The sequence below is a fragment of the Heterocephalus glaber genome, unplaced genomic scaffold (genome assembly GCF_053883595.1).
Source record: "Heterocephalus glaber isolate CG9 unplaced genomic scaffold, H.glaber_assembly_v1.0 deba00001509, whole genome shotgun sequence".
Classification (NCBI taxonomy): Eukaryota; Metazoa; Chordata; class Mammalia; order Rodentia; family Bathyergidae; genus Heterocephalus; species Heterocephalus glaber.
In genome coordinates, this window is record NW_028258325.1 from 29,832,149 (window position 1) to 29,850,749 (window position 18,601).

At 34.2% G+C, this 18,601-nt stretch overlaps 1 long non-coding RNA gene across 3 annotated transcripts in view; it reads left to right on the top strand.

The window, feature by feature from the left end:
• LOC110346279 (uncharacterized) overlaps positions 1-18,004 on the top strand; it is a 56,303-nt gene extending 38,299 nt beyond the window's left edge. The window contains exons 3-6 of one of the 3 annotated variants that reach the window (XR_015441326.1): positions 9,379-9,524; positions 10,094-10,225; positions 13,474-13,830; positions 16,964-18,004. This is a non-coding gene — a long non-coding RNA (uncharacterized LOC110346279). Of the gene's footprint in view, positions 1-9,378; positions 9,525-10,093; positions 13,831-16,963 lie in introns of all 3 variants that reach the window. The other 2 variants (XR_015441327.1, XR_015441325.1) reach the window with 2 other exon arrangements.
• Positions 18,005-18,601: the final 597 nt, after the last annotated feature.

Below are 18,601 nucleotides of genomic sequence, written 5' to 3' on the forward strand. Positions count from 1 at the left end.
AGGCACTGCACTAGTGCTGATTAGAAAGGGCATGAGATACAAATGAGCACAAAAATGATTCCTTCCAATGAGCTAATGTCCCATCCTGCCTAAAAACATTACGACATGTGTATATTTTTCCAAGTTTGAAGGGCCTTGTGAGACCTAAGCGAGAGGGCTTCACAGTTTGCAACTTTGTTGTACAACTTTAAAAACAGTGGTGGTTTTCCTAATAGGTCAGCAGAAAGCAGGCTGATCAAAAGAAAGAATTGTGACATGTCTAGATTTTGCTAACCAAGATCTTTTCTTATGTCTTCAATGCCTTACAAAAACCCCAGTTTCTTACCCTGAACATGTAATTCCTATGTTGGAAACTTGTCTGCTGCTCTCTGGACAATGTACTCTGATCTGAGTAAATTCTTGGCTCTTCCTTATTCCTTGGTGTTGATAAATAGGTTTACTGCCCACATAACTACCCTTCCATGTGCCATCTCCCATGACAAATATGAATAACTATATAGCCAGAATTTGATAACCTACATGAAATGGACCAATTCCTTAAAAGTAACAATTTGCTAAAATTCACACAAGATGAAAGAGATGCTGAGAATATCCCTATATCTATTGCATCAATAATTAATTTCCCAAAACAGAAAGCACCAAATCCAGTTGAGTTCCCTAACAACTTCTACGAAACATTTAAGGAAGAACTTACGCTCATTCTTCACAATCTGTTTGAGAAAAATCAGCAGAAATACTTCTTAACTCTTTCTGTGAGTCCAGCATTACATTAATATCATAATCAAAGGCATAAAAAACCCAAACACTTACTTCACTTACTTGTCTCTCTCTCTCTCTCTCTCTCTCACACACACACACACACACACACACATCAACAAAGTCTGCAGATGTAGCTCAGTGCTAGAGTGCTTGCCTAAAATATACAAGGACCTGGATTCCTTCCTTAGTGCCATAAAACAAACAAAAAATCCTCATGAAATATTATCAATAAAATCTAACAATGTATAAAAAGAATTATATAGCATCACCAATTTAAGTCACACCCATAAGGTCAGTTCAACATTTGAAAAATCAGTTAATATAATCCATCAGTCCAACAAGCTAAAGGAGAAAAAAAACCTAAGATCACAACAACAGATGAAGAAAAAATCATTTAATAAAATCCAATTCCTACTTAGTTAACTAGAATAGAGAGGAACATCTTTAAAAGACATATCTGAGGGGGAAAAATACCCATAGTTAACATCATACTCGATGCTGGGAAACTCAAAGCTGAAAAATCAGGAACAAGGCAGGCATTTTCCTACTCCTCTCTGCTTTTCAACATCTTATTAGAAACCATGACTAATGCAGCAAGGCAAGAAAGGAAATAAAAAGTATACAGATTAAAAGGAAGAAATAAAATGTTTTTCACATAACAGGTTATCTATGTAGAAAAATCTGAAAAACTCGACAACTTCCTGTAACTAGTAAAAGATTATAGAAAGTTTTCAGCATAAAATGTTAATACACAAAGTCAATTTTCCCATATATACCAGCAATGAATAAATGGAATTAAAATTAAAAATGCAGCTGATGCTAAGGCACAGGCCTGCAGTCCCAGTGCTGCACAGGTTGAAGGATTGGTTGAGCCCAGTAGATTGAAGTGAGCCTGGACCATAGAGCAAATCCCCATTTAAAAAAAAGAAAAAGAAAAAAAAGTTAAAATTAAAAATGTAATGCATTAATATTAGCACAGCAAAATGTAAAATAGCCAAGCAATTGTCTAACAAAATACATACAAGTTTTGAAGGAAATCATGAAACTGACAAATAAAACACCATATAAAGTTATTTCTCACTTATGGAGAGACTCACTATAGTCAAGACAAAAATTATTTCCAATTATTCTGTAGATTCAACAAAATCCCAGCAAAATCAAATTTAGCTATTCTGTGAATATTGGCAAACATTCCAATGTCTATATACAAAAAATCCAGAATACCCAACACAAATATTTAATTACTTAAAAAAGGAACATGACATTACTCACTTTTTAACACTCATTACAAACCTTCAGTAATCAAGATAGTGTGGTATAAATAAAAGAGTAGACAGATTGATAGAACAGAACCAATATCCCAGAGAAGAAAATTCACATAAATATAGTAAACTAATCTTTGACACAGAAGCAAAAGGTAACACAATGGAGAAAAGATAGTTTTTTTTTGAGAAATGATGTTAGAATAAATATGTCTTCACATGAAAAAAAATTAATCCAAAAACATAGTTTATACTCTCATAAAAATTAATTAAAAAAGAATCATGAATCTAAAGTTATGGTGAAAAAACTATAAAATTCATGAGAGATAACAGAGAAAAATCAAGATGATCTTGGCTGTAATCATGACTTTTAGAAGACCAGGGGCACAATTTACGAAAGCCACAGAATGTTTGCAAAATGTGTATCTGATAAAACACGATTATACTGAATATCCAAAGAAATTTTAAAACTACAATAAAGACAAACAAGTAAATTCTGTCATTGTGACAAGAGGAAGGAATCTAGTGGATACTATGCCAAGTAAAATAAAAGAGGCTTAAAAAGAAATACACTTCATGATGTCACTTTCATGCCGAATCTAAAAAGTCAAATTCATAGTTACAGATAGTAAAACCATGGTTATCAGTGGCTGTGGGGTGGGAAATATGGGAATTCTTTGGTCAAAGAGTACAACTTTCAATTATAAGATGAGTATGTTTCGGAGATCTAATGTACAGTGTGATTACTATAGTTAATAATGTATTGTATATTTAAATTTGTTATGAAAGAAGATCTTAATTTTTCTCAATACTTACAAAATAATAACTAAATGAAGTGAATGACAGCTTAATGGTAGTTATCACATTTTGAAATATCACATGGTACACTTTAAATACATACAATTTTATTGTAGATTGTACCTCATTAAATTTGCTGAAAATATTTCTTAAAAGTATTTTAGGAATATGAGCAAAACACCTGAATAAACATGTCACAAGAAGATTATACAAATAAACACATGAAAATATCCTACACATTTTGTGTCATTAGGGTATTAGAAATTAAAGCAATAATAAGATAAATGTATGGATCTATTAGAATAGCTAAAATCCAGAATACTGACAATAACAAATCCTGATGAGTATGTGGAGCAACAGAAACTCATTCATTGTTGGTGGGAATGCAAATTAGCAAAGTTACTTTAAAAGACGATTCATCATTTTCTTATGAAACTAAACAATCTTACCATATAATCCAGGAGTTATGTTCCTCATTATTTATACAAATTAACTGAAAGCTTATTGTCACACAATAATTCATACATGAATGTTTATAACACCTTTATTCATAACAGAAAAACTTGAAAACAATCAAGGTGTCCTTCAGTAGGGAGTGATTTGTGATACATTCAGATAATAGAGTATTATTTAGCACTAAAACAGCTATTAAGTCATGAAATAACATGGAAGAAATTTAAACACATATTATTAACTGAAAGGAGTCAAAACAAAAAAATTTCTTACTGTACATGTAATTCAAATTATATGACATTCTAGAAACTGCAAAACTATGAATAGGTGTAATGGAAAATGAGTCTGTATAAAAGGAAAATATCACTGGCTTCCAGGGGTGAGTAGAGAAGAGTGATGACTATTTGAAGCACAGAGGATGTACAGAACAGAGAAACTATTTTGGATGATATTGTAATGTGGGTAAATGTCATTGTACACTAGTCAAAACCCATAGAATATTTAACAGCAAAAGTGATCCCAAATGTAAACTGGATTTTGAGTAACAAGGGTTGTGTCAGTGCAAATCCACGTATTGTAACATTTGAGCTGCTCTTGTATAGATTGAAAACAGTATTTTTAGAAATATGATTTTCATTTTTTAAAATTGCACTGCTGACTTTCCAACACACCTGATATTTGGCCTATTTTTTTTAGTAAAATCAGAAAATAAATTTCATGCTGATTTTATGATTACAACTTTTCAAAGTGTGAGAAACCAAAGATGCAAATCACTCATTAAATTATTCTTTTTTATAAAGGAAAAAGGAGTATAGCCTCATATCTCTATGCCATTCTAACTTTTGTCCCTACCCCAAAGAGATAAGTAAATGATCTATGCGTCCTCTAGAGGATGGTTATAGTGCATAGGTAAGAATATTTGGCTGAATTAATTAGTTAATATTGCACATATTTAGAAACTTTTTCTAAAATTTCAGCTGTGCTACATCAGAAAAAGGATTCGTACCTGGGTGAAAGGATTCTCTTCTCCATATAGAATTTAAAATTTCAAGGGGCTGGGGATTTAGCTCAGTGTTTTTGCTGCCTGCTGCACAAGCGCAAGGACCTGAGTTCGATCCCTGGTACCAAAAGAAAAAAAGAATTTAAAATTTCAATTTGAGACCTCATTCTATTTATGGCAGCTGCATTAGTCACCTCATGGGAGAATATCTCATAAAATCATAACAACTATTCAATAGTCCAGCATAAATTTAAATTATTTTAGGTTCCTAGATTTCATATTTGCAGTACAGTTTGATTTGCTGTACATTCTTATTATATTGGAAAATAATGAGTATTTAATTGTCTTGCAAAATTTGCATAGTAATTGTGATTCTTGGGATACATTCAGTTAATTTTGGCATTAATTGTTTCCATGAGATTTATGTAGATTTGTAATTTTAAAATTTGAATTATTTTCTCTCAAATGTCTAAATACATCAAGTACTGTGGAGGGAAAATTCACCCTACTATGTAAAAAGGACTCCATTGTGAAGTTTTATGTATCATGGCAAAGAGTAAATTTACACATTACACATTTAGAAATAATTTTAGATTCACAAATGCTGACTAGGCCATGAGAAACTTAGCAAGAGTATGCTCCTCACCAATATCAGAACATAGAGAGACTAGGGAAAAAGAATATGATATTAAACCAAGCTGTCTTTAGGGAGCTCCTAAGAGTATTTGTCATGTCTGAGGGAATATTCACATAAAACAGATATAGTCTCAAGGTGAATATGTCAAAAGAAGGCTCAGGACACTTGTCCTAATATAAATTTAGCCATGAGAAATATTCATTTGACAGCTCACCCCCTGGGAATAATTCAAAAGACACAGAGTGAATAATAGCATGAAAACTAACTATGCTATTTTAACTAAGCCCTGGAAAATAACAGATAACAGTGTGTGGATATGACAAATTAAGCCAATGGCAAATTGTTCAGTTATTCTACTAAAATTGTGTATTTATACAAATGTATATACATATGTATATAATACATAGATAGATATATACTTATGAATATCTCTATATATCCATTATTTAGTGTATAAATTACATACTATACATAATCTTATATAATGTTTTATTACAAATTTGTAATGCTCAGATTTTCAACCCATGTTTATAAATCTCAAAATTGTGACCTTTCAATAAAAGATGGTTAAAGGTTGAAATAGTTCAGAAAGGGAAAAATGAAAACTGAATGAGTAATAAATAGGAAGATGCTTGACTTCATTAAGAACCAAAATGCTAAAAATATAAAAATTACTTGTGGTTGTTAATTATGATATGCCAACTAAAATGGATTAAGAAACACCTAACAGATTAATAGTGTGCAATTCTGGTTGTGTCTTTGGATGACTGACAGGCAGGCCAGGAAAATAAAGGGAAGAAGACACACTCTGGATGTGTGTGACACCAACTGATAGGCCCTAGCCTGTATGAAATGAAAAAGGGAAAGGAGGAGGTATTCCCATTTTAGAAGTACTCAATTCTTCACCTTTGCCTTTGTACATAGATCTCTAGTTTCTTTGGCCTTCCGATGTAGATGAGCCCTGGTGCCTCTACAGTGAGCTTTCAGGCCTGTTGGTGCTACACACTCAATTGCCCTTGTTCTGTGACTTCCATCTTCTTGGACCTAGTAGCTAATGGAACCTCCAGCTCTCTAGCATGCAGATGTCCTTTATGGATTCTCATGCTTCTGATCCCACAGGGAGTCTTGCATACTCTCCCACTTCTGATCCTATAAGCCTATCTAATAAATCCTCTTCAAAATTATACATATATTTTGTACTGATTCAACTCCTATGGAGAACCATAACTAATACAAATTTTGATACCAAGAGTGAAGTTATTGCTTAGGCTGTAACTGACCATTTGATTTAAGAGACTGGATATGGCCTGGAGGACTGGGTAAGAGTTTGAAAAGAATTGAAAACTCTCTAGAGATGCATGAGACTGCTTTAAGCAGAACCTGATGGATAATTCTCATTAGAGCTAAGCAAAACAGTATGTTGAAGAGAATTCAGACATTAAAGGCCAGGCTCTCTTGAGAACAAGGACTCCACTGGCAGTTGGACTAGAAACCATCTGTGTTACTCTGGCAGAAAATTCACCTGCATTTTTCTCATGTCTGAAGACATAGTAGACTAATTAATCTGAAAGATAAAACTTCTAGGAAATCCATCATTCAGGCAGTGGCATGTATGCTGCTGGTTGATGTTAGCCAGAACTACAATGAAAAAAAAAAAAAAAGCTGGAGCAAAAGTTCAAGGAAAATGATTTGAAAAATTTCCAGCATGACCAGAAAAGATACGCCGTAAAGTTGGGGCCATGGAGACTGTGGTCAGGGAAAAGGATAGGATTAGAAAGAAGCCAGATAATTTGCATGAGGATGGTAGGAAAGATGGCTGGAGGGAAGCAGCAAGGTTCCACTTTTCACTTGAGAAAAGAGCACCCAGTCACCATGAATGAGAAAGGTCACCTAATAATTGGTTTCCCAGTATTCTTTTCACAATACTCAGCTACCGAGGCTCTCAGAGGCCTCTGTGGCCATGATCCAAGAGGGCTTTACTATTGCTTGAGCAGGGCACTTGACAATATTAGTCAGAAAAAAAATGATAGGTGTTCAGCAATGGTGAAAACCCAAGGAAATTGGAATTCCCATAAATGCTTCTGAGAATATAAATTGGCTGAGCAACTGTGAAAAGCACTTTGGAATAATTAGCAAAATTTGAGTGTCTATACTCTCAACCCAAAACTTTAATAAATATCTTGGAAAGATCCTACCTATAATTATTTAGAAGATTTTACTGTCTGATTACTTTAAATATTATTAATTGAAAGTTATAAATAGTCTGCATTCATAAGAAAGGAACAAGCAGAATGTAAATATTTTCATTGGTTACAATTATAATCCAGATCTAGTGTCTACATTAGTAGATGTTAAAAACTTAATGTGGAATGTACAAAGCAAGATGTAGAATATGTCTAAAATAATACAATTTGTATACATTGTAAACTCATATGAAACAATATTTCATATTTATACATATTTATATATAAACATAAGATAGAGAAACTACACTAAAACTACTTAATTGCTTGTCCATTTTTCATCAAATCATTTTTCCTTTTAAGATTAATTGTTATGTTTTCTAATCTGGTTTTATAGATATTGTTCTATTATATAGTTCTACATCTGCTATTATTTAATATTTTTTGATCTGTATAAAATGTGTTTCTATTAGTCACTAGCCTGGCTAGACTTGCACTAACCCCTAATATAAAACCTAATCTCTAACCAAATCTTCTGTTGTATCAAACAGTTCACCTTACCTAGTATCCTACTAACTCTTCACCAATTATTCTCAACCTGTTTTTTAATACCTTTCCATGGTAATTGTGCTTATACATTACTAAATTGGGAATTTAATCCATGTGACTGCATTTATTCCTTTCTGTCATATGTTGAAGTCATAGTCTGCATGTTCATGGAAACCTCCCTTTCAGCAGTCCAACTTCCGTATAATCTCTTGAAAGCATGAGGGATTTCAGGTTTGTTCAGTACTGAACTTGAAGCACATAGTACAGCAACTAGCTGCTCCATTAAAAGTTCTTGAATAGATAAGTGAATCTAAGATTATATGTTTATATAGAACATTTAATAAAATATAGATGGTTGAATTTTTAAATACGCATATTTACAGTAACATGTGAACATGTGTTTCATGCTTGGACCATCATACCTTCTAGATTTTTCTGCAAATCTTCTTTCAGATGAAGATAGGAACAATAGGAAAAGTGGAAAGATATTTAGTAGAATGAAAAGTGTACCTGGCTCTTGGACAAACACTACCCATTGAGCTGATATTTAGGAACTCTGTTTATATAAATTGGTTCTTCATAAATTTTCAAACCCTGTATTCCTGAATCCAGGAGGATGTTTTCAGACTTTATATAATACCTGAATGTTTTAGAATCCATCAGAATTTTGTTGGTGAACATTTAGATGCTGAAGACTATTCCAAAGACAAACTTATGGACAAAAACCATGTTGGGGTGTTGGCATAGATATTCCTTCAAAATATATGGGAAAAAATACATCCTTTCTTCTCTCATCCCTGCACTTTGCAGGGATAAAAATATGATAATTTTTTTAGTGTAGATGAAATAAATTGTACTAAATTCAATTTTCCCTGAGAAGAGAGAATTAATGAAATTTAAAAATACTATCATAGATTGGTAAGGTCAAATGTAAATTTCAGGAAAGGAAACCAAGGATATGTTTATTCTTTTAAATGGATTACAATGTCTTCTTTGGAGGGAAATGTGTTCTTTAGTCTCTGTCTTTAGATTCTTTTAGTTTTGGTTAATAATTTAAGGCATTATAAATGGATTTGATGAAGCTCTTCTGCATGTGTCTTTTAATCTCTAAGTATTTATCAATAAGAGGTACATATCTGAGTAAGCTGATTGAAACTATAAGAGATCCATTGAAAAAAGGAGAAAAGTGTGTAATTTTAACAATATATAGAAAACTAAATGAACTTCTAGTTATGAGCAAAGTTGATTCTTTTCTCTGACTTCTGCACAGTATATGAAAAATAGCACACGTTCTTACACTTTTTAAAAATTTCTTTTGGCACGATTTAATCAGTACATTCTAAACAGATGATATAAACCCTGTTTAACCCCTGAAGTAAAAACAGAGTGTAGAGGGTAGCATGGAGGTGAGTTGGAAAGACATATGGTGCAGGTGTGTTACGCTTTGAGATGTTACTTTGACCCTGAAGTGAAGATCATTTGGTAGAAAATAAGAGCCAAATAAAATCCATGTAAAACTAAGAACCTCATCTCAAGATATTTAATTCCTATATTTCATCCTATTAAATCCCTTTTTTGTGTATTTATTTTACACAGGAAATCAAAGGAAAATCAAACTCTAATGTTTCATGTTATAGTTCGGTGGCTACTGCCTCAGCGAACACTTCCCCTCCCACTAGGCAGGATTACTGTATTCAGTAACAGTGTTTACACTGGAATCTGTCTCACCTCCTACAGTTTCAACACAGTCTGTAGTGCCACATAAGAATAGCAAATGAATAAACATGCCATTTTCTCAACTCGCCTTCCCCTGAGGAGTTCTAAGCTTGGCAACACATGGGATATTTACTAGATCTATGGACTCTGGCCTGCACTTCATCAAGGTAAGAACATTTTTCTCTCTGCACTCTATCCGATAAAATAAGAATAAACACATGTACCACAGAATTCTAAAGCTTATTGCATCAAAATCATAATTTTACATATTCAAAACATCTTTATATTTTCATGGTCAATTTTAACACTTTTGATTCTATTATTTTAATTTTTGATTCTAGTGTTTATGACAGGTCTAGACAGTTGAGTAGAAGGATGTCATGGTTGTTTTCCTTTTTTATAAAAGAAAAATTCCTGTTCCAAACAATTGCTTCCAAGTTTGTTTGCTATATTTGTGTATTGTCAGCCTTCCCCAAATAGAAAGTATCATGAGAGACAAGACTCTGTTTTGTTCACCACTGATTTCTTGACATTGTGAACAGGCTTAACACAGAGTAGTCCTCAGTACAACCAGGTTAAAAGAATAAGTACTTGTGGCACACACACATACAATCCAGCTAGAGATTGCATATACTGTCATAATCCATGTTTAGTTTGAGGTAGGTGAACAAATTCTAGTGAAGTACAAAGAAGTGATCTACAGCGCCCAATTTTCTTCACCTGCCTTTTTCTGTAGTACAAGCTGGAACATAGACATTATGTGCAAACCCACTCTGATCAGAGAGATGGCAAATATACACCAACACAGAAAGAAACTGGGAAGAAGAGATTCACTTACTCGGGACCACCAGACTTCCCTGCATATGAGGTCTGTTTAACCAAAGCTTCTCTAGTAACTAACAAATACAGAGCCTACACTATAATAACTTTACTTGGCATGGAGAAAAGAGGAAACTTAGGGTTTTAGAGGAAATCAAAATAAAAGTAACTGATGGGGCCTGTCAAAAATGGAAGATGAGGCAATAGAAATGGTCCTGAAGATTTTAGCTTAGAAAATGGGGACAAGGGAAATGGCATTAATCAAGTGAGAGATTTTTATATCAGGCAGGAGGGGTGGAATGATGAGTCATGTTTTGAATATGTAAAAACGGTTTCTGACTCAGTGACATCAAGGTGAAGATTTCCAATAGATTTTCCATTCCTTGTTTTAACTAGAACAGCTGAAGTGGAGCTGTGATTTGTAGCATTTAAAGTCAGAGTTCTTAGTTCTGGGACTAAAAATGAGTGTGTGGTTCAAGGAAGAGGCAAAAGCTTTCTCTTATAAGCAGATTTAAAAAATCAAGACAGACAGGGAGAAAATACATATTTTACATTATATACACAAACAGCAAATAATATATCTACATTATTTGGAAACAAGATATGTATCTTACCTTTTTCTTGGAGAAGATACTCATATTAGTTTGCCACAGAATTTAGATAGAGAATCTACCATTTAGGAGCTGCAAGTATTTTTGAATGTTACTTAATGTCCATCATTCTAATTACAGTAAATATTTAGTTCTCAAAGAGGTTTTTAAGAAGTCTGTATTTTCTCTTTTTAAATTTGTTATAGAAAAATACTTCAACACATTTTAAGATATTAGATGACAAATATAAAAAGTTAGAGTTTTTCCTTTTATTAGCCTTTCAAAAGTATTGAACTATTTCTTGCTTTACAAGTTTTATCCATAAATGCATAAACTTGTACACACATATGTGTATGTGCTTATATACACAAGTAGTTACATTCCAGTAATTACACACATACACATACAAGTAATTACACACAAAGAATCTACCTGGAATTAAGAGCAGATATTATCAGGAATTTCAGACTAAAAACTAAATGTTTTAGGGCATCTTTAACAGGAGAATAGAGACCTTTGCAAAATGAAATGCTCTTATGGTTCTCAGAATTGTTATAATTCAGCATCATATTAGGAGTTAGTTATACCCACAATATAAGGAAACTAATGATCACTATGTGCATTTTAATCAACTCTTTTGTTCACTACTACTTTTCAATTAATGGCAAAAGGAATGAGATGGTATCAAAAGAGAAAAAAGTCAACATAGAAAAACCAATGCCAGAGTAGTTTTCACCAGGCCACCAAGATAGTCACGGCTGCAAAAAGGAATCTCTATTGCAGGTCAGAGAGCTAGGCTGTCTACAGCTAAGTCATACTTTATTTTCTGTGGATGAAGATAGCTTCACTCTTCTGATAGAGCACAGATGTGAATTAAAGGGCATTAAAAATAGGATTCACTTTTAGTGTGGCCCACAGTGGGCTGTTGTACAAGAGACCATAGTCTTCTTTTTGTGTTGCTCACGCCACTTTCCAATAAAAAATGAATTAGTTTATGGGTGAAAATCCTTCACTGTTTTAAGGTAATTTTCCAGAGAAATTCAAGAGGGTGATATATAAACGTGAGTCATTATTCTCAAGACCTAGAGTTTGTTTAGGGAAATTAGCATCATAAAACACAAATGAGTTGGATGACACCTACATGTCACAAGCACAGCTCATGTGAGAATGTTCTTCTCTATCATTTTGTTCCATTAATAAATTGCTTTGTTCACTCAAATGTGGAAATCTTTTTATTCAGCATTTCTAAACCATGTCCTATTCAACCTGAAAAACTAGAACTGAGATTTAAAGTGCAAAAATAATTCATTGAAATGAGAAGTAATTATAATGTTTTTAAAATTAGAAATCTGCAAAGGGGTTTTACTATGATTATTTAAGAGAACAGATGTTTTTTAAGACACCAGGAGACAGGTCTCTCCTCCCACCCTAACCGCCCTAGCCCTTCTCAAACCATAATGTTTTCTCAGAATCATGCTCCACCTATCATTACCTCTGATACCTCCATCGCTACCCTAATAAATATAATGACAATCCCAACCTGCAGTTAATAAGCAGTCATCTTTGAGTAGAAGTTACCAGTGGGCTCTGTGTTCCAAACAAGTTTTATAGCTGTCTCTCTCCTCTGGCAACATATAGCAATATTATATACACCGAGTCAAGTAGGATTTAGGACTTTTGGTTCTAGAATTGGGCCAATCTAGGTCTCAGCAGAGGTGTTATAATTTAATAGCTTGATAGCTATCCAAGAATCTGTGTCCTGTTTGTAAAATGTGATATTCAAAGTATTTATTTCATAGACTTTGTAGGTTTTTTTTTTTAAATAACATACTTTACCATGGCAATAATTTCTAATAAAAGCTTCTGTAACCATATGACTTTTTCATCACTGGAATTGAACCCAGGGGCTCAAAGATGTTAAGTAAGTGTTCTGTGACTGAGCTACATATATAGTCCTTTTTATTTTTTATTTTGACCAAGATCTGCCAATTTTCCCACATTGGCCTTGAACTTGAGATCCTCCTGATTCAGCTTCCTCAATGAGTGGACTTAGAAGCATGTGCTGTCTCACCTGGCTAACTATAAATTTTTAAATATTTTATTTCTGATGGACAAACTTACAATTCAGACTTTAAAGAAAATAAGAACAATATGTGTTACTCATTTCTCCCCTTCATTCTAATTCCATAGACGGAATACTAATGTGCCTGAGATGTAGCCTCAAGTTGGGGAGAGCCACGGCACACAGCATAATTACTCTCCTGGGCTTTCAGTCTATGAGTGGAAATTACAGTAACAGAACCATCTCCTGGTACATTGCAAGTTGCATTCATGAGCCATAACTAACTTTCTGTAGTCAGTTCTTAACCTAGGAATTTTCATTTTCTTTAATGAATCTGTACTTCAAAGCTCGACTCTTAATTACACATTTTTATATTAGATTCCTAATTCTTCATGGACTGTCTTATGTTTTAGATGTCTTGAGATGGCCTCAAAAAGTACCAGGTAAATTTGAAGGTACACAATGCACTAACATATATTTATAAATAATGGGTATATTGTTTATTTCTCTTACAGTAACTATTTTGTATCTTACTTCTGAGATTTCACCTCTTCTAACCTTGAAACACACATCATTACATCCATTTTATTTACTATAATTTGCTTTGGTATGTGCTGATAAAATATTTATCATCTTTTTTGCCAGACACTGGACCAGTCACTAAAAATAGAATGATACATGTTATGGTTGAGATGGAGAATGTCCCCCAGAGGTCTCCTGGCCCAGAAGCATGGAAGGCAATTGAATCCCCGGAGCAATATGGCTGACTTCCTGTCAGGAGCTGGGGTCTGAGTGGAAGAAGCAGATCTCTGGAGCTGTGACCTAAGGGCATATTTGCCTCCCCATCTCCTCTCTTCTCTTTTTCCTTCCAGGCTACCCTTACATGACCAGCTTTCTTCTGCCCAACATCTTCCACCATGCTCTTGTACTTTGGAACCAGTCAAGCAAAGACCGTAATATGAGGCACAATAAACCTCTCCTCCTTTAAGTAGTGGAAATCAGGTATTGTATCTCAGTGACACGTAAGTGACTAATACAATTTATCGAACTCATGCTCACTGACCTTAAGATATTTATATTCTACTGATGAAGACACAATAAGATGAAAACCTAATAAATAAAATATTGAAATAAAGCTAAATAAATTAACTTATAGATAAATGACAATTTTTACAAGGACTTGGAAGAAAACATGAAGACTTCTGTGATAGAAATCAAAATCGGAGGGGCCTGTAAATATATAATGTAGATGAGAAAATCTTTTCTGCGGAAAACGTATTTTTCACTTGAGACACAGAAATGAAAAAGAGCCAGTTGTGTGAAGAGCAGGTGAGCAGCTCAGCAGATGCAAGTGTTCTGAGATAGCAGGTAGTCTGGCTTGTACTTAGGACTCATGACATTCAGAGTTTTGCTGAGCCTAAGCGGAGGGAGTACAGTGGATGATGCATTGAGAGGTAGGTGAGCGACAGGTAATGAAGGACTGCAGAGGGTACAGAAGGCACTGCAGAAGCAGTGCATCCTAAAGGGGTTAGGAAGCCCCTGAGGAGCTGTAACTGGCAAAATCATAACATGACTCTTACAACTGTATGAATAACAGTTACTATTTATATAGTAATTACCAGGAGCCCAAAATTTTTCCAAACTCCTTCCATAGGTTTCTAATTGAATCCTCATAACAATCTTTTGAAGTTGGTACTATTATCCTTCCATTTTATAGATGAAGAAATTGAGTGATTGCTAGATTAAGAGTCTTGTCTAAATTTACATGGCTACTAAGTAGCAGAACTTAAATTCAAACCAGAGATTTTAGCTCCAGAAGTTCTGTACTTTCCTCTGTTACTTTAGGTTCTGGGTCTTTGTCCAATTCAAATTCGGGAATTTGAACAAACATCTCTGTCCAGGCACAGTGGGAACAGCCTTACTTGATCCTCTCTATAGTAACATATTTTAGAGTAGGTTTTTAAATTATACAATGATGCAACTTAAAGAGAGATTAAATGTTTTTATGTGATGTCAATAATAAGACTTCAAATAAGTGAGCTTTTGTTAAAGCAGATACATTAAATAATTTAATGAACACATGATTATATTTCAGCATTCTAATGGAAGTCAATTTTGTCTGTGTGAAGTAATCAGAATCTTGTAAATTCCTCATAATGAGATGCTTTAAATTATTTAATAATAAATCATACTTTTGAACTGGAGAGAGTGAAATCAGAATTCTCCTAAGAGTTAAGCTATGTAAACCCAAAACTAGATAGCAATCCTGAAACTGGTTAAATAGAATGAATAAAGATTAGAGAAGAAGCAAACAAAAATCAATTTTAATCAATCATCTCCTAAGATCTCCACAATTATAATAGGGAAAATGGCTGCTATAGTAACAAAAATACTATAACATTTAAGAAGATAGAAGTCTAATAAAGTTAACTGTCTTGAGAAGCATTTTGACATATAAAATGAGACTTCTAAACATAACAATGCATTAATAGATGAAGCATTGCTTAGACAAATTATGACTTGGATCACAAATATTAATCAAGCAATTATTCTGTGCCAGGTGGCCTTGAGAAATGTAATACTGCTATATGTCTGCAGTTTACATTCTAGCTAGGAAAGCCAGTGAAATGAACAAAAAAAACAAAAAGCCAATCAAAAAAATGTTATCAACAGACTGCTAAGATAAATAAAAGTTGTATGTTTCTAAATCCAAAAATTACCATAAATTTTTCCAGTAAAGAAATCCTACTCAGTCATTTGAGAAATAAATACATTAGTGTCCACTGATTAGTTAGCAGATAAACATAGTGTCAGTGTAAACAATTTATCCTCAACTTATTTCAACAGGCATATGGCACATGAAAGACTCGTTCATCTGCCATGATTTAGAACCCATCTTCTTAAGCGTTTCATGACTAATAGACATCTTTTTCAACATGAGGACAGGTTGTATCTCTGTCAGATTTGAATTGTGTGGTCACAGTCTGCACTAGAGCTCCATGAAAGGAATGAAAATAGAGAAAGTCAACAGTTACACTAAAAAAAAAAAAATCCAGAAAATTAATGTTATCATTCGACATGGGCACTTTGTGGTTTGGATCTTTAGTGTTCCACAAAGTCTGTGGGCTAAAGGCTTGACCATCAGCCTTGTGGCAGTGATGGGAGGTGGTGAAAACTATAGGTGGTAGAGCCATTTGGTCCCAACACTCTGCCCTCTGGGCACAGGTGAGCAACATTACAGCTGGAAGGGAGGAAGAGACAAGGCACTGTTCCTGCAAAGAGGCAGGAAAATGCCCCAGGTCTAATCAATGATGGTTCACCACCACTGGCCTAGTTCACTGGAGAACTTCTAGCACTGGAGAAACAAAGTTACTGAGAAGCCCCAACCCTGAGAACCGTAGGCTCATGGCTTATCCTAGATCATGAGTGATCCAGGACAACAGATAATATTTCTCCCCATCAGGAAAGAAAGCACCAGGAACTAACAAAGGACTACTGCCAAAGTACATGAAGAGAAAATCCTCAGTAGAGCACAAGCACACCAAGAAAGCCTAAAATTTAGGATGGAACAAAAGCATTAAGCAAAGCCCACTCACAGAGGAGATCCCCATTACATCATGAGTTCAGATGCATCAAGTGGAGGCAATAATTAAAGATGGAGAATGTCAACTTCAAACACAATTTATCTCTTCTCTCCTCGGATTCATTAAGATCAAATCTTCAGCCTAGAATAGCAGTTTTCCATCTTGGTTCCACATCAGGGGAGCTCTGAAAAATACCAGTACCTGAATCCTTAGGCCTAAAGATTCTGATTAAATTGGCCTAGGGTATCTCTGGGGCATCTGCATTTCTAAAGGTCTCCAAGTAATTGCAAAGTGCAGCCAATGTTAAGAACCATTGGCCAAGTGGAGGCCCACAGCCTGTTCAGATCTTATGTAGGAGTACTTACCATGTTTGCTTTCAAATAGATTGAAGACACAAGGTTGAGATAGGCATAAATCATTTCACTGTACCTGTAGTAATGAGATTGTTAAGTACATAATGGTTTTAAAGTAGAAATTATACTAATAAATTGTATTGACAGGAAAAAAAAAGAAAAATCCACTCTAACCCAGCACCAACTCTTACTTGACAGTGGAGCTAGAAGAATGTGAAGTCTGTGTCGCTCTGAAGGTAACCTCAACACAGCTAAATCCTGAGGGGACTGAGTCAGTTACCCACACTAAGACCTACAAAAGAAAAGGTATGCTCATTTCCAGGTGTAAGCATCATTTACTTCAAGCTCTGCTGTTCTAATAGGTATCTTTCAACCAAAAACTTTACCAGGTTCACAGGGGAGCAAGGAGTACCAAATAGTAAAACTGTGATCACTTATGACACGAATGTTAGAATTAACATGGAAAATTTAACATAATTATGTTAAATGTTCTTATAGAAAAAGTGGACAACATGAAGGAATACAAAGGAAATCAATGAAGTGATAAAACTATGTAAAGTAATTCTGTAGGAAATGCCTTCCATAGGCTCATTAATATAGTCAATATTGCCAAGAAAAGAATTAGTGAAGTTGAAGATAAATAATCAAAATTATTCAAACTTAAATACAAGGAGAAAAAAGAGTAGGAAACAAAATCAATCCAATAGCTATATGGAAAATATCAAAATATCCATATCATGTTGTAGTTCAAATCTAGAACAGAAAAGAAAGAAAATTGGGTAGGGGAAATATTTGCAAAAGCAATAACCAGAAACTATCCAAACATGGGGAAAGAGGTTATCTCAGTCAGTTTCTCCTAGCTGAGACCCAATAGCTGACACCAACAACTTAAAGGAAAGGTCTATTTTGGCTCATAGTTTGTAGAGGTTTCAGTCTATAGTTGGCTCCAAGGCAGGGCAACATGGCACAGAGGTATGGCAGAAGAAGGTTGCTCACAACATGCCAACCAGGAAAGAGAGGCAGAGAGGTCAAGGGAGGAAGGAGGGAGATATATATACCCTTCCAGGCCATGCTCCCTGTGACCCACCTCCTCCAACCAGGATTCACCTCTTCAAATCTCAGTTATAAACTCATCAGTGTACAAATCTACTGATGAGCATTATGCCCCCATGATACAATGATACATGATACAATACATTCTCCCATGATATAAAATGCCCACATATGAGGGCATGAAGATTTAGGGGTGACATTAGATATAAAGTACAGATCAAAGAAGATCAAAGTGCATTAGTCAGAATAAAGTACTTTTATAATGAGTTTTCAGTAAAGCTTTACACATGCTACATTTCAGGTTACTTTGGAAAAGGCTACAAATTTATATAATTATAATGAAAATATGACACTTTAAATGAAACAAGTAATAATTAGAGGTGATACTACATACTTTTTCAATTTTACTATATCATAGTATAGTAATAGAAAAATTTAGTTTTTGGAATGCAATTTATATTCAGTATCATAAAGTTCACATCTTGAAGTGTATGACTCTGATTTTTGATGTATTCACAAAAATGATGCACATATCTCCATAATATAATTTCTGAAGTTTTTTATCATCTCCCCCCAAAACGTTACTACTGTCCTTCCCTAGCTCTGCCAAACACTAATCTAAATTCTATTACTGTGGAATTGATTATTCTGTATATTTCATGTCAATGGAATCATACGTTATGTGTCCTTTTGTTTTTTGCTTTATTAGATAGCATAATTATTTCAAGGTTCTTCCCTATTGTAGACTGTATCATTGCTTCATTTCTATTTTTATAGTGAGCT